Below are 9,161 nucleotides of genomic sequence, written 5' to 3'. Positions count from 1 at the left end.
AAGTACTTATGCTCTAATTGCATGAAGAAAGATGCAATGAAGATACTGAGATACTTGCCTACATTGTTTATAAATATCTAATCTTCGTTATTTGAAGTCAGATTTAAGAACTTAGACAAACATCTGTCAAAATGTCAGAAAAATTGATTAAATGATCTCTTCAAGTCTTCTCCAGCTCTGCTCCAACTCTCAGATAGAGTTTTTAAAAATTTTATTTACATTCTGGAGTTCTGCAAGAATTCTTCAAGAGATTAAGTGGTTGCCCCTTTCCATATTGGATTGTTACTTAGGAGGCAACAAGAGGAGTCCTAGCAGGACTAAAACCAGGATATCTGGCACTGAGAATTCTCCATGTACCTCAGCACACTCCATGAACACTGGCTCCAGAATTACTGTTCTTCTTAACTGGAACAGCAGAAAAAGAGGGAAACAGTACTTCAACACCTATTGCATGTATTGTCTGAGGTCCTGACTCACTTTCTGGAATAGAACCAATGGCTGTCGCTTGACAGGGGCAAGGTGGTAGAACAACTGCTATCCCAGGAACTCCGGGACAGAGACAAAACTGCTACTATATTCAGGTTGCTGACATTGACCTGGGAGGTCTCCTTAGCTGCTGCTTTCATCCATTTCCCAATAGCAGGCAGGAGCTTTAGCTCCAGAAGTTCAGTATCCCTTAAAAGGAACGACAACAGCAAATAGGACTTTATCATCAGGGTTGTGTGTGAGGCTATGATGCATGCACATCCCTTTTTCAGTAAGGCCATATCGGTGAAGAAGAGAATTGTGATGGCCAGGTGATGACCTGCTGGAGCTCCATTACCCACAGATTGTGTAGGTCAATGAGCAAGTAGTGGCCAGGAAGTCCATTGCAGGTATGGTCGTGGTGGATAGCTGCAAAGATGTCATCCAGGCTACATAAGCACAAGTTTTCTGCATTAGCAGGTGGGCAGGTCTGTGCTCACTCCCCAGCAGTACAGGAGTCACTATAGGATTCACATCCCTGGAGAGTACTATTCCCCACAAAGTTTCCATTGATATGACTTGCAAGAGCTAACATCCTGCACAGCCTGCCAGATCATGGGAAGCGTTATCTATTGCACTACACATACACTTGATATTAAGGTCTTTGCAAATCCATAAACTCCCTAAACAAACTGTTGAGCTCTTTCCTGCTTATTCATTTCCTTCTTCTGTAACATTCACTTTCCACTTACTTAATCCTGAATTTTTCCAGTTTGCTCTTAGCAGTCAACAATAATCTCCATGGACACTGGCTGCCTATACCAGGCAGCCACTAGGTCATCTGCTATGCAAGAGGAATCTGAAAGATGCGGGTTTGTTCAGTCATGAGATGAATAAGCTAATGGGAGATCTTACTGCTGTCTTCGGCTACCTAATAGCAGGGTACAGAAAGAGAGGGAAAGAGACTCTTTTAGAGGTGCACAGTAACAGGATAAAAGGCAGTGGACACAAGTTGCAACAAAGGAGATTTCAACTTGGTGAAAAATATTTTCACCATGAAAGTTGTCAGAAAGTGGAACAGGTTTCCTAGAAGGTGGGGAATCGCCACCTTTGGAGATACTCAAAACTCAGGTGGACAAGGTTGTGAGTATCCTAAGTTGATCTTGCTCTGAGTGAGACCAGATGATCTCAAGAGATCCCTTCAAACCCAAACTATGTGGCGATTCTCTGATTCTATTAAACTCCAATTTGGCAGAGTCAGCAGACCATGTTTGTCATTGAAGAAACTAAAAATGAGAATCTGAGTATGCCTGGAAAAATAAGTCTCTCTTTTAATAAAAAGGCATAATTTATCAAAAAGTATTTTGTGCCACAGAGTGCTTGGCATTATTCTCTTTTTTAAGTATTTTTCTATGTTGATGTAGATCATGTTGAATTTAGTAGCATTATTCTTGATGAATACTTATCTAAATCTCACAGAATCAACTCCTAAACAGGAATGCAGCAAAAATGAAATAACTGGTAAGTCTCTTTTTGGTACGACTTATTCCATTTCAGGAAACATAGAACCCAGAAAGTTATTTTCAAAGCACCTCTATAATTAACTGTAAGTGAAGTATATACTATGGCATATTAGTGACTCCATGTAAACATATTTTGTTCCTGAATGGTTATAAACAGGCATGCCATAACCTCATTTTTAGCTTTTCTCTACATTATAAATTCACTTTTCTCTCTGCAAAATGTCACTTTCTTTCCAGTAGGTTAATCCCAGGAGGTCTGGTAACTACAATTACTCCATTTAAATATTCCACGTATCTGTCAAGACTCAAAAGAATTCTGTAGTGTCAGTTTAAATATAAATACATATAATTCTAGTTAATAATCATCACTTCAAGTCTGTTATGAAAACTGTATTACTCATTCAGAGTGTGTGTGATGTTGTGTACGTATGCAGCATTTGTTGCAGCATTTTCATTGATTTATTGGTTAAAAAACAACTATACTAACTGCAAAATATAATGATCTCATGCAGAAAACAATGCTCTTCAAAGGTAAACATGTCAGTAAGATTTTTTCTCCTAATGATTTAAGGAAAAAACACTAGAAATTACCCAGCTTTTTATACAGAGAAAGTGGAAAATTTATGTAAATACCATAAAAGAGAAGCTAAGCAAAATATATTTGATGCCTTTCATTTCTGCATCATTTCCATCTAAAACAAACTTTTACAAGTGACCAGAACTCTCTTTTTTTTTTTTTTTTTTTTTTTTTTTGAGTGAGGGGAGGAAGGTTTGGGGGAAGGTTTGTTTTTTTCTGCCATCTTGTAAGTAGCCTGAAAGACAGTAAAAAAGGAGGATCTAATGGTTTAGAAACTAAAATTGTAATGTTGATGATAGATGACAAAGTGTATTTTCTTTTAATTGAATGTGCTCATCATGTCTGTGCTTACTTATCCTGCTAGAATAGCGTTTGCAATAAAGACAAAAGTGTAACTATTTTCACAACAAAAGTTTCAAAGAACTAGAATGAATACCCTTATGCCCAGCAACCACAACTAGTACCAATGAATAGCATTTTAAAGCTTTTAATCTCCATGACAACCCACCTCAGAGTCTTCAATAAAATGCCACTTTACATGCACACAAACATACTCATTTATGCACACCTACCATGTGTTCATAAATATCACCAATGCTGTGCATCTAAAAACCATATTTAGTACCATTGACTTCTTTCTCTTGGAAAATTAATCAGTGAGCATTTCAGCACCAAAATTAATTTGTATCCTTCTGCTTATATGAACTGTCAAATAAACAGAAGACAAAGAGATACAGAAATCCACATATACTACAAAACGTGGCTCAAACATATAAAGACATTTTGGTGAGCCTCAGGAGATATACCTGGTGTATAAATAAATTGAAAGCAAAAATCTACGTAACAATCAGAAATTGCACAGCACAATTTTTCACATTACTCCTACTGTCTCAGAAAGGAAAATTGTTGAACTAATATAAAAAGCAGAGCTTTCAAAAAGCTGAGCCAGCAAGGACCTAGTTATTGATGAGCGTCACTTACTGATGTGAATGTGGTTCACACCTAATATTGGAAAAATCACAAGTGTTCTAAGACCAGGGTTCAATTTAAGCCACTCCAGGAAAAAAGACATCACAGAGATGTGCCTACATAAAGGAAATAGAAATGCATTGCCCTCTGGCCAGCTCGTTTTACTGCAGTTGCAAAAGTCACTAATTGCAGCCAATAATCTTGCCTGTTTCACATTTTTGAGGACTTAATTCCCTGAACTACCCAGGCTGCCAGAGCTGTAAAATACCTGCCTGGAGGAATGCACCACATGGGTGCAGAAACTGGTATTTTCACAAGGGAGAGAAAACTATCTATCTACAGGCAGCAGGCCTGCCAGGCCGGCACACGCGTGACCTGAACGGATGAGAGCAGCCACAGTTCAGATGCTCCTGCAGCTCCTGGCTGTCGAAGACAGCGCGTCCTTCGCCCCACCTCTTCAGCTGGAGCCTCTGCCCCAGCGAGCTAGCGCCACTTCCAGGTGACCTGTCTTAACAGTCTCTCAAACCCCAAGCCCCCAGCCCATCACAGTAGACCTTATTAGTCAGGCTTATGTGCGCACCTTCCAAGCACCACTTTGTACTTCCTTAGTTACTCTACAAGGTAATGGATTAGGTCCAGAGTAGCTCTCTCTTCCGTATCTTCTCCTAGGATGTGTCAAAGGTTAGCTGAGCCATCAGCATCAGTTTTGGGAAAAACGCTTTTCTCCCCACATGCAAAAAGGGAAAAGCTCATCAGAAGTGGCTTTCAGCTGCAGGAATAGCCTTCTCTGTGGCGCCCCAGGCGATCCCCCCTTTCCCCTGAACCTGCTCATCACAACAGCCCTTACGCTAGTTTGTAATGTCAGTGCACAGCAGTGACACAAAACTCCTGTGACCTGCATGCAGCTGCCTCAGTTCCAGCCTAGGAGCACAGCTGAGAAACACAGGACAGAGAACCCTGAAATTTTGCCAGCTGTGTTTTGTGGTGGACGTGAACAGAGATGCTCGGCCTTGTCCTGCTCATGCGCTCCTTTCTGCCCTGCTTCAGTGTGGACATGGGTGGACTGAACCTTCAAGGAATCTCAGAAGGCATAAAGGATTCAGCCTAGTTGGCTCATGTTCTCTGTGATTCACCAACAGTAATATTTGCCAAAAGATATCTTACAGAATAGCACTTCGGAAGATGTGCTTTGGGGAAGGAGGTATTTTTGATTCTTGAAGTAACCAATGCAGCACTATCTGGCTCATCTGCAAGCATCATAAAACAGAATTTATCAAAGGTATTAACTCTGCCTATTCATTTAAGATTAACTGTGAATCATGAAGTAAAGATGCTGGTTTTATTTTCAGCACTAACTTTTACTCTTGCCTTAGGTGCCCAATCAAAAAGCTTCCTGTAGTCCAAGTACATCTCCCATAATGTATCAATACTAATGATACTACCTGCTCCAAAAGCCTCCAGTCTGGCTGTCCCCCTTTCTAGGACTCTAACCCTCTTGCAGACACTTCTGCATATTTTGAATTGATGTTGCACTATGTTACAAAATCAAGGTAATGTACTTAATTTTCATAGAAAATTGAGGTTTTATTCAAAGCTCATTCCATAAAGTCTGGAGTCTTTCACTGCAAACCAACTAAAGGAATCTGTTAAGATGTATTCTTCAAAATTTCTTGCTTTGCCCTGTAACCTCTTCATCCTACAATATTTTCCCTGTTGGAGTGACTTCAGTATGAATCCTTATTCAGACAATAATACATCTATTTTAATTAGACATTTGTACTGCCTCTAAATCTGAGTGAAGGACAGACAGTCTAAAAGCCCAGAACTGAATTATTTTGCTAAAGAAAACTTGAAGTCTTTTCTCTTGGTGAAAAGACAGAGTTCCAGGGTGAGAAGGATGTATAGGCTGATATGACTTTGGAAGGTAAAAAGCAACCTTCCTTCAAAAGAGTTCCTTGAGAATGCTTCCTCTTCATGCCTGGCTTCACTGACTGGCAGTCTCTTTACTCCTAGATTCTCGTTATCCTCCCTGCATTCATATGACTTCCTAAATTACCAAAAGAGACTCTAGAATATATATAGTACCTTTTCATCTATGTTAAATATAACATGCAGCATCAATAGACTGTTTAGACTGAACATCTAAATGTCGTATCTAGAGTTTCCTCAAATACTTTGTAATCTAGTGCTGATGTTGCCAAAACGAGCTAAGTTGCATTTTCTAGATATTCATTACCTGAATATGATAAAAGGTAGGTGTTACCTTTTATCTGCCTGTCTAAGATGTGGAGCACCTAGTGACCTCTAGAACAGGAAGCACAGTAGAGCATAAATCTGAGGAGATTAACCTTATTCTTTGTTATCTGTTTCAAAGGCGCTGTTAAAATAGAAAAAGCCAGTGCCTGGATATACTTCAGAGTAGATAAGGAAAGTCAAAGTTCAGAGATACTCATTGTTATTAATCATAATATTATTTGCAATATAGCTACCACATTGATAACAACTTCATTTTAGATAAAGATCCCTGACATCAAATAGCTAACAATTTTTGTTACCCCCTGTGTTTCTAATGGAAAGCGAAAAGAGAGACCAGTGGTTTTTTATGGAATTACTAGGTCCTTGGAGCTGTCAAGACCAATATAGGTAATAATCTAGCCATGCAACTCCGTAAGAATAAGCAGCTTCTTCCTACTTAATGTGTTCAAGTGTTAAAACAATGCTTCAATTTAAAAAATGCTTATATGGTAATTTCATAACTGCATCCTATAGTTAATTTTCAAGTCAAAAAATCTGTTTGTTTAGGATCCTGATGATATTTATAGTACCTACAGTTAAATAAACACAAGATACTTTACCATCCATCAGTATCTTGTCTCTATAAAAATTACATACTGTATTTCTACAGAAATCTTTTTTTCTGTAGTTTATTACCTACAGAGAAAAAGTTTTAGGTATCTTTTAATGTCGTGTAGCTGTAGTTTCTAAACTATATATAATTACTTTCAATGAAAAAAGAAAACTATAATGGGAATAGCTTTATTGTCATATTTTTACTAGTGGGTGTAAGAAGTGATTTAACTTACAGGTACTGATTATTTAATTGTATTGATACAGCACATACAGCCTCCCCTGACTAGTGAATCATTCAGACTGACAAGAGGAGGTGTAAAAATTCTGCTTGCTTCTGTTCTGCGACATCCTTCTAGTTTTACAAAAGGATAAAGCTTTATTCACAGGTGGGGGTTAGTAAGCCATTAAACTTCTTGATAACAGCTATGAATGCATAAAGCAAACACATCAATTCCGTATGGTATAATTTTAAAATTAATTGGATAGTGAAACAAACTATTCCAGGAGATGACTATCTCATCAGATACACAATATAACTAACTGAGCCTACATACGGTCTAAAAATAATCTCTCTGTAAACTTAACAAAATTAAGGTTATGTGCAAGTTACTTATCTAATGTGCTCCATTTCATTTGTTAGTGTGTAACCTTTATTCAGCGTAACTGTTGCATAAACCTATTTGCTTGTTTAGATGTGGAAAGACACCACAAACGATTAAAGTGTTAGCTACATCATTAGGTATGAAGGTAATTATATTGCATATTTTTAAACTTACGGCCCTGCAGCAGTTGATTAAAAGAACATGAATTTAGTCTGTAAAAAAAATTGTGCATTGGACAATACTTGACCAAATGTAATTAGCAGAATTTAGGTAAATTCTCAGTCTAGCTTTCAGTAACCTGAGCAGAAAAATCACTCTCTCTGCTATACATAGAGAGGCTTGAATATGACTATTTGAGTTGCACAGTATATTATACAGGAATAATAGGGGCGAAGATTTTAGATATACAAGCAAGCATAGGCCTTTGACTTAACAAAGTCTCTGTTTTTCTTTTCTTCACCAATTCTGGTTATATTTTTCACTAAATATAAGATGAAGAAAAGCAAGGCAGTAAGGGTTTCATATAAATCTCTTTATTTATTTTATATATCTCTTTTTGCTGGGGATAATCAATGACATGGCACCTGGTTTCTTTAGATAGCTACAGCTTGGTATAGTAACGTGCAACAATATATTTTCAAGCTACACTTTTCTCATCATTTTCCTATAATATTTAAATTATATCTTTATGTGTCTTTTTTCAATGTGTATTATCCATATCCAAAATTTTTATCTTTACAGTATCAAAGAAGCTGGGCAAAGCAATATGCTGAAAGCATTAACTAATTTGCCTGCTAACAGAAATATTAAGATGAGATTTTTCTTTTTATTACTCTATTTGACAGAAGAAACAAATAACATAAGAGCTGAGTTAGGAGAGATCCAATATTGGTAACAGAGTTGTGAACTAGTGATTATATTTGCTAAATACTGAAAGAGTTCCCCTTTTAAGCACTGCCACACGTTTGTTTTGCCAGAAATGAAGTGGTTTTCTTCAACAAATCATTAAAAATCTGTCCAGCACTTGTAGTCCAAGAAGAGCAATGTTGTTGAAGCGAAATCTTTTCTCCCTTTTTTGTTTTGTACAAAAGATAACCATAATGGTTCTGCCTGCAGGGCAGAAAGCTCACAAAATGATGAGGCTGAGAATGGTTTTATATTCTGCACAACTTCAGAAGTGACATGTTAGTAAATGTCCATGGGAAGAAAGCTGTCACGTCTAAAGAATTCTTTGGTGAAAACAAGTTATATTTAATGGAATGAAAATGAATGATATTTTTGGCTAGCTAACTATCTTCAGATAAGGAAGAAAGTGAGCTAGACTCTATTCTAAGTAAAGTATCATGAACAAATTACTAGAATTTCACTTCTGATGACACATGAGCTGAAAATAATCCTGGTCTAAGATGACGTTTATAGATCCTGACAGAAGAATCTTTGTGCTTGTAAACGTATCACATTTTACTTGTAACTGTTGGGATTTCATGATTGTTGATAATTTCCAAGTTGCTTTTCAGAACACTAGATAACAATATTTTTACTTAATAGTGAAATAAAAAATGTAAGGATGGTAGTTCACCTAATTTCTTTATCCTTTAAAAAGGATGAAGCCAGCAGAAGGTAAATTACCCTTTGAAATGACAGGATTGAAGAGAATCATAACCCTCTTGTTTTTAACAGCAGCTTACGTAGCTGAATAGAGAATTCAGGCATTGATACCAGATGTTGTAAGTTTGATAAAGATTTCCATTAAAATATTTTTAATCTGTATCAAATTGTAAAAAATATTTTAGATGAAGTGAAAAAATTAATAGAATTTTAAAGCTTAAGGAAGAACAGATAATGCAATTATAACAAGATACAGGTGAGCTACTTAAATTATCATATTCCACTTAACTCAAACAGTGATCATAATTATTTTGCAACTCTGTATTATATACAGATCTAAGAATAATTTAGAAAATCATTAACTCCATCTAGTGGTGATTTTAATTTTCACCTGCAACTGTGCTCCTGTAAGCAACTGCATTCCAAGCTTTGATTCTAATTTGTTACACTTCAAGAAATAACAAGAGATAACAACAGCAATTCATTTGATTGACGTATGAAATTTTTTTTTGAAGTTTTAATAGTATTGAATTAAATCAGTTTCTAAAACTATGCTTATGAATTTAA

Source organism: Rhea pennata, chromosome 5 (assembly GCF_028389875.1).
Source record: "Rhea pennata isolate bPtePen1 chromosome 5, bPtePen1.pri, whole genome shotgun sequence".
Classification (NCBI taxonomy): Eukaryota; Metazoa; Chordata; class Aves; order Rheiformes; family Rheidae; genus Rhea; species Rhea pennata.
Note: the sequence above shows the minus strand (reverse complement) of the source record.